Genomic DNA, 6,532 nt, shown 5'->3' on the forward strand with positions numbered 1-6,532 from the left:
GATTCTTTTAATTGAAAAGAACAAAAATAGAAGAAATAAAACTACTGGTGATCACATCCGACTGTTTGTTTCCTGCCTGAAATATACTCCCCTAAGGGGCAAGCACAAAAGCCCCTTGGTGGCTGTGTAGAAAATGTACGTAATTCTGTCTTTCATTCCTAATGACATTGCCACCATTAGATTCAACCAACTCTGCTGTAATTAAAGGGTTTATTTTTTTTACTTCCAAAAGCTCTCCCTAATTACACAGTGCTTGTAAAATACTGCTGTTTGGATGTTAGCATGCTTTTAAAAGATAAAGTAAAGTAGAGTAGAGAGGAGGGTCCTCTCTAGTGGTTTGATTTTTCTTTACACCATGTAATTCCTTTCTTCTAGTGTATTCCAATGAAGCAGCATCTATATACGGCACTGAGCATTCACCTTGATTTTCTGGCAGGGTATTTATATGTCTTCCCATTAATCATTTATTCATTCAACACTTTTCAATGCATTCAGAGCTGTAGATTTCTGGTGCTAGAGTGACAGAGTGCTTTAATCACTTTAATTGCGCAAACCTAAACTTCCCAGAGTTCCCTGGGAAGAAAGATTGATTGTTAAACTACTCTGTAAATTGTAGCTCTCTAGGAGAAATAGGCATGTCCTAACATCCTCAGCACCCATAACAAACTGCAGTTGCCAGGATTCTTTGAGAGAAGCCGTAACTGTTTAAAGTGGCATGATATTGCTATAAATGTATAGTGCAGAAGACAACTTATTGGGGTAGATCATGTGAAATGTCTTATGTCAGAAGCACATTTCTGGGCGGGGATGTTTTACATGCACAGCTGCATAGATGTGATACATGACGGTTTCCATGTGCAACTGCCACCATAGGGAGCAAAGTACCAGAAGATCCCACCTCTTGCTCCTGACATCCTTTGCCTTAATGTTAAATGATTCAATTATTTCCTTCGGTCCTAGGTTTTGTCTTGTCAGCCTGGTGTTGCATCACATAATCTGAAAGAACAAACAGCGATCAAAACAGTTCCCCAAAAGCTTCAAGCCCACTGATATTTTTTTCCTGCCTCCTGCTTTCTAGTGATCCTGCCATATGCTGAAGACTTGTATGCCAATTTGAACCAGATGCTAAAAAGAAACAGGCTTCTCTCCCTCTGATTTTCAGATTCAAACGTTCCCCAGCCAGTCTGGCATGACTCACTCGCACAGCAGAACCACCTTCCATGCTCTTCTGTTTATGAAAGCTGTTAACCACAGTGGGAAAGAGAGAAGTCATGAATATAATTAATGTCTTTGTATAATACCAAAATTTTAGGTTGCTTCTCTCTCTCTGCCCCCCCCACAGCAATAAACAGTTATGGTAGAGTAATAAGCAAGTGGTAGCCTGTGACACATACAAATCTGCCTACGCTACAACAGCTAACGACTCTTTGTTCTCTCTGATGTCATGAGCTTGGATTCCCAGCTAGGGATTTTCTGACTAAGCCATATAAATTCACAATGTGCTTCTCTGGATTTTCTCACAGTCGTGGGTAGATGGGTGACGCAACACATTTTTCATTCTGTAGCACATTAATGGGGTGCTACCTAGGAGTGGTACAAAAAACATTACCTCAAATGACCACCTATGCTCGTACATACACAGGCGAATCTCCCTCATCTCACAGTCTCTATATCGTCTTATCAAGTGCATTATTATTATTATTATTATTATTATTATTATTATTATTATTAAATTGTCTTTTAGTTCTGAACGTGAACTCTATTTTATTTTAATTGCACTGTAGACCAAAATTGGCATCCCTATACTACTGCATCAAAATGCTATTGGGGTGAGTAAGACACTTTCCTATGCATAACCCTATTTGGTTGTTATCAGTGAAAATTATCTCACCTTTCCTATCCATGGAAGCGTCAGTAGAGAATGCATCTCCACCAAATTGGAGTCCTTGCTTCCACAGAGAAGATATGTGGATCTGTCACTCTTTATATTGCTCATGATTCAGTTTTTCTCATAGAGGCCCATATTCATTTAAAAATCTGCAACATTGTTCTAGGGGTGGGGAGGGAAAATAACCCAAATCACTGGAATGAAATCTGTATTTGAAAATTAGCAAAGCATATTTTAAAAGCTGTAGAGTACACAATCACTGCTTTCTACAGTAAAACTCTCAGATGTTCAGAGAGGCAGATGGCTTGAAGGAGAACATGTAGTTATCATTTCTGCCCTGACACAATGTGGAAGTGTGCCATTTGTCTTCTCCAAGTAACTGCGTCCAACAGGTAGAGAATGAGATGAGAGCAACTTCAGATCATGAGAAGAAGAAAAGCCCTTGAATAAATAATTGCAATACTTAAATTATTCCCAACAGTGCCAGAATTCTGTTCAGCCATTTTGTTTGTCCTGAGAACTAGCTCAGATCACTTTTCTAAATGATTCTACAAAATGCTTTTTAGTGATGAGTGGGTGTTAATGATTGCTGTTAATGTAGCATAGAAAGTGGAAGGGCGCTGCTTTTAACTGGAATTTACATTTTAGTCAATGTAGTTTATTTGCAAGTGAATTTTAGGTGTGTGGTTTTTTTAAAAAAAATCCAGTTTGATGTAACTTATAAAAATGGCCCTCAGTTACTTTGGCGGGTGTTGTCCGCCCACCGATACTGAAGTGATCTTTTCATGTTGTGATACATAGATAAATCACAAACGTTCTGGTCTTAGTCATGGTTTAACATGGGCAACACTGGAACAGAAAACTGGTTATTTGAATTCATCCTTAGAAGCATAGATACCTGCTGCATAATTACCTTTGTCGCTATCCTCCCCTCAGTCTCTCTGTCCTGATCCTCTGTTCAGAATCACAGCATCCCAAGACTGCCTTTTTTTTTTTTTTTTGCATTTGAATGTAATGAGTAGTTTGCTCCCCCATCAGATACAGGAAAGTACAATTACAGCAGCACCATCACCATAAAATTCACATAAAATGTGGGAAAGCCCAATCTTCTCAGCTAACCAAAGCAACCCAACACATTGCGCTGCCTGAGATGGCCCAACAAATAGCAGCAAGAAATCAAGATGCATAATAGTACCCAGGGCTGATGTAACTGACAAAAAAACAAAGAAGCATCTTGACCTCTACCTGACAACTAACATACAATAATAGAAATAATTGTTTAACCATTTGCTGCCCTTTCATATCTCTCTCTCTCTCTCTCTCTCTCTCTCTCTCTCACACACACACACACACACAGAGAGAGAGAGAGAGAGAGAGAGAGAGAGAGAGAGAGAGCTGTGTGAGATGACAGCTTCACTGTCCTTAATTGTAGGATTGGCCCTTCATCTAATTATATACCTGATTATGGCCCACACTCCCTAATAATTATGAGGGGATTATAGGGAATGTGACCAATGTTACTCAAAGTATGGAATGCATTATTTTTTTAACTCTGGATAAATCATATATCCTTTTATGCAGATATTCATACTTCAACAACATACATTCAATTATTTCTAAATAAGTACATTTTTTTTGTTTCAAGTTCTCCAACTCCACAAGTGCCCATTTTAAATTTGCACAAATCACACATGCAAATGATGAAAGAATGCCTTGTTCCTCCCTCCTCTGGGAGGCGCCAACTCTATATAAGGAATGGGAGAAAAGCAGTCTCCGAATGACTTTCAGACCACCTTTGGTAACCACAAGAGGCAGTCAAGACTAGGGCTCATCGTCCCCCTGCCTTGAGAAAACTTAGCATATATGCACATAACAAAACCATCCTTCACAAGAATTTTCCATAAGGCAGCAGGAACAATAGAAAATTTGTGACCTTGGGATGGCGCCAGGAAGCTGAACAGCTTGGCCATTGTGTGGAAACACAGCTGACTTTTGCACAGGAAATAATCATGGTTGATTAGATACTACAAACTCCTGCCTCTATCCCCCCCCTTGTCTATCACCCCAACCCCTTTCTATGAAAGTGAAAGCTTTCTAACTCTGAATTTCACCTATCTGTCTGTGACACAATTAGTTCTGTCAGATGCAACCTCATTCTACAAATGGAACTATCAAATGTTTCTCTTGATGATAAACCAGGTGGTTATCAATGCAATAAATCTCCCTCCCTTTAGAGTAGGGTTCTATTTCAGTACACCAGGCTCCCCATTGCAGAAGGTGAGCCCATAACATGTGGGGCACTACAGGAATAGGAGTAGTGTTGTTTGGAAGGAAGCAGGGATAATAGGACTGAATTCAGAGCACTTTATTTTGTCTTTCATGTTTTATGCGATCTTTCAGATGATGTAAAAGTCACTGCTTGAAACCTAGTCGAAGTTGTTCCATTTGCAGCCTTGTTAACTTGGAAAATCTTGGGAGTTTGGCACTGTAATATCACTTAACGAAATATGTGGCATCCCAGCATATCGTTCTTTCCCACCATTTAAAATTTAGCATGGCATGGCCATAGAATTGATCAAGAAAACACAGTTCCACATCACAACAGGCAATGCAGTGTGAAATGAATGTTAGAAGCACTAGCATGATAACCAAGGAAAACAGCACAATAAATCCAACATCTGAATGCAGCCTTAGTTCGTCCTCATTCTCCTCCTTGTGTGATGGGAATCATGGGTGAGGCTGGAAGAAGAGTAATGGAATAAGATCTATATGTGCTGTGATCAAACAAATCCAAAGTCTGGCTACAATGAGCCTTCTGTAATTATGTTTAGGAACTAAATAACATATGCAGCATGCTACTATCGCAAGAAAATCAATTCTTTACTTATGTTGTCAGGTCTCCAAAGAATGAAAAAAAAAATGTTTCATTATTAAAAACTGAAGGTAAACCTTAGAGAAATGAAAAGTGCAGAAAATGAAAAAAAATCCACCATAATTATAAAAGCTAACAAAAAAACATTATTATCCAGAAAAGGAAATCAATCAAGTATAAGCTACGGAAGAAAATCCAACTCTTCATTTAAAGTAGTGTATATTTATTAGGACTCTGCACCAGCCACAATATTCAACTTGTATCTATAGTGATGAACCCTACAGAAGAACCAGCCCAATTTCTTTTGGACTGTTTTTGCCCATTCAATGTATTGGGCAAGGCAAATGGAAACCACCTGCATTAGTTCACAGACTCCCTCCAAACATACAACCAGCTCTCCAGGTAACCTTTCCCCTTTTATCCCTAAAGGAGAAGGACTGGTGTTTACCCTTGGATGTACGGTACTTCCAGCAGATGGGCTGGAGTGGAATAGCAGTGGCTTCACCCAATGCCAAACATTCACTAACCAATAAAAGTTGTGGCCTAATTTGATCCAATAATTTCTATACTGTGTTGTGTCTAGGGAATGGGTTGGTCATGGGGCCTTGGCATGCAAGGAAATTGTAAATTTTTAGGCAAATGCACAATTTTGGGAAATCTCAAAATGGCCAACATTTGCAGGCATATTAGCTCCTCTTGAGTGGATAATGATGAATGGGCAATCCAATGCATGTGAGAGCCAGTTATTTGTGACTCACTCCTACATGGATGACGAGTGCTGGAACATTTAATGCCATTTCTGTGGAACTGCACCTCATACACAGGACTGGGAGATCTGCTCTTGGAAAAGCAGTGTCTTCCCACGTAGCTGGGGGTATATCTGAAGGGCACCCTATCCAGTTGGTGCCCTTACTGTCTTTTCTCTTCTTTCTTTGTTTTCCTGTTCACCTCACTGTCAAAATTTGGACTATAAGCTCCTCGGAGCAGGGATGTTGTCTGTATGTGTGCATGCTTATTTGACTCTGCGAAGTGCTGTGCAATATGGTGTGATAAATCAGAATAAAACATAATAATAAATAAAAACTGGCCATAAAGAAGCCCATGGCCCATGCACGTGCCAAGGTGCCTGTCAATTTGACAGGTCCCACTGGGTGCTAATGAGATCCTGTCATGTGCGATGACAGTTTGACTTTAAGATCCCCACGCTTGATTGGCATCTGTGTGTGCGTGGGAGAGAACTGAATGCATAAAAGGTGGCAGCAGCTGCTGAGCCATGAGAACAAGGCCGTGGGTGAAAGGCTAACACTAGGATTCCTGAAATGGCAGCAGAACACGAAGCACAGGGCACTCCTGTCAAAACCAGCAGCCTTATTTATTTGTATTTCCTGTCACATTTATATCTCACCTTTCCTTGCTGCCCCCATTTTCTCCTCGTATCAGCCATGTGAGGAAAGCTAGTCTGAGAGACTGTGACTGGCCCAAGGTCACCTAGCGAGTTTCATGGCTGAGGGGGAATATGAACCCAGATCTCCCAGGTCCTAGTAGACCCTGCTTCATCATAGAAACCTCTAAGTTTACATAACATATATACCGAGGTTATCATTAAAAATCAGAAGTTAAAAATAATTTGTCCTACTTTCACCCCATCCCACCAAATATAAATAAAGCCAGCAGTTAAAAAAATATACATTACAAAATAAAATTACATATTGAAATCCATGGCAACTTTACATCTCTAGGTAGCTTTGCTGAAACAAGCTTGTCTTAGCAGG

At 39.9% G+C, this 6,532-nt stretch overlaps 1 long non-coding RNA gene across 2 annotated transcripts; it reads left to right on the forward strand.

Annotated features, from left to right (window-relative positions):
* The first annotated feature begins 374 nt into the window (after window positions 1–374).
* Window positions 375–5,293, forward strand: LOC309528527. Of its 2 annotated transcripts, XR_014217797.1 has the most exons (4): window positions 375–437; window positions 1,785–1,829; window positions 4,785–4,831; window positions 4,918–5,293. It is a non-coding gene; the product is annotated as an uncharacterized lncRNA (long non-coding RNA). The 2 variants fall into 2 exon arrangements; XR_014217796.1 differs by having other exon boundaries at window positions 4,785–5,293.
* The last annotated feature ends 1,239 nt before the right edge of the window (window positions 5,294–6,532 follow it).

Source organism: Podarcis vaucheri (genome assembly GCF_965113315.1).
Source record: "Podarcis vaucheri genome assembly, chromosome: 3".
In the NCBI taxonomy this organism is placed as follows: domain Eukaryota; kingdom Metazoa; phylum Chordata; class Lepidosauria; order Squamata; family Lacertidae; genus Podarcis; species Podarcis vaucheri.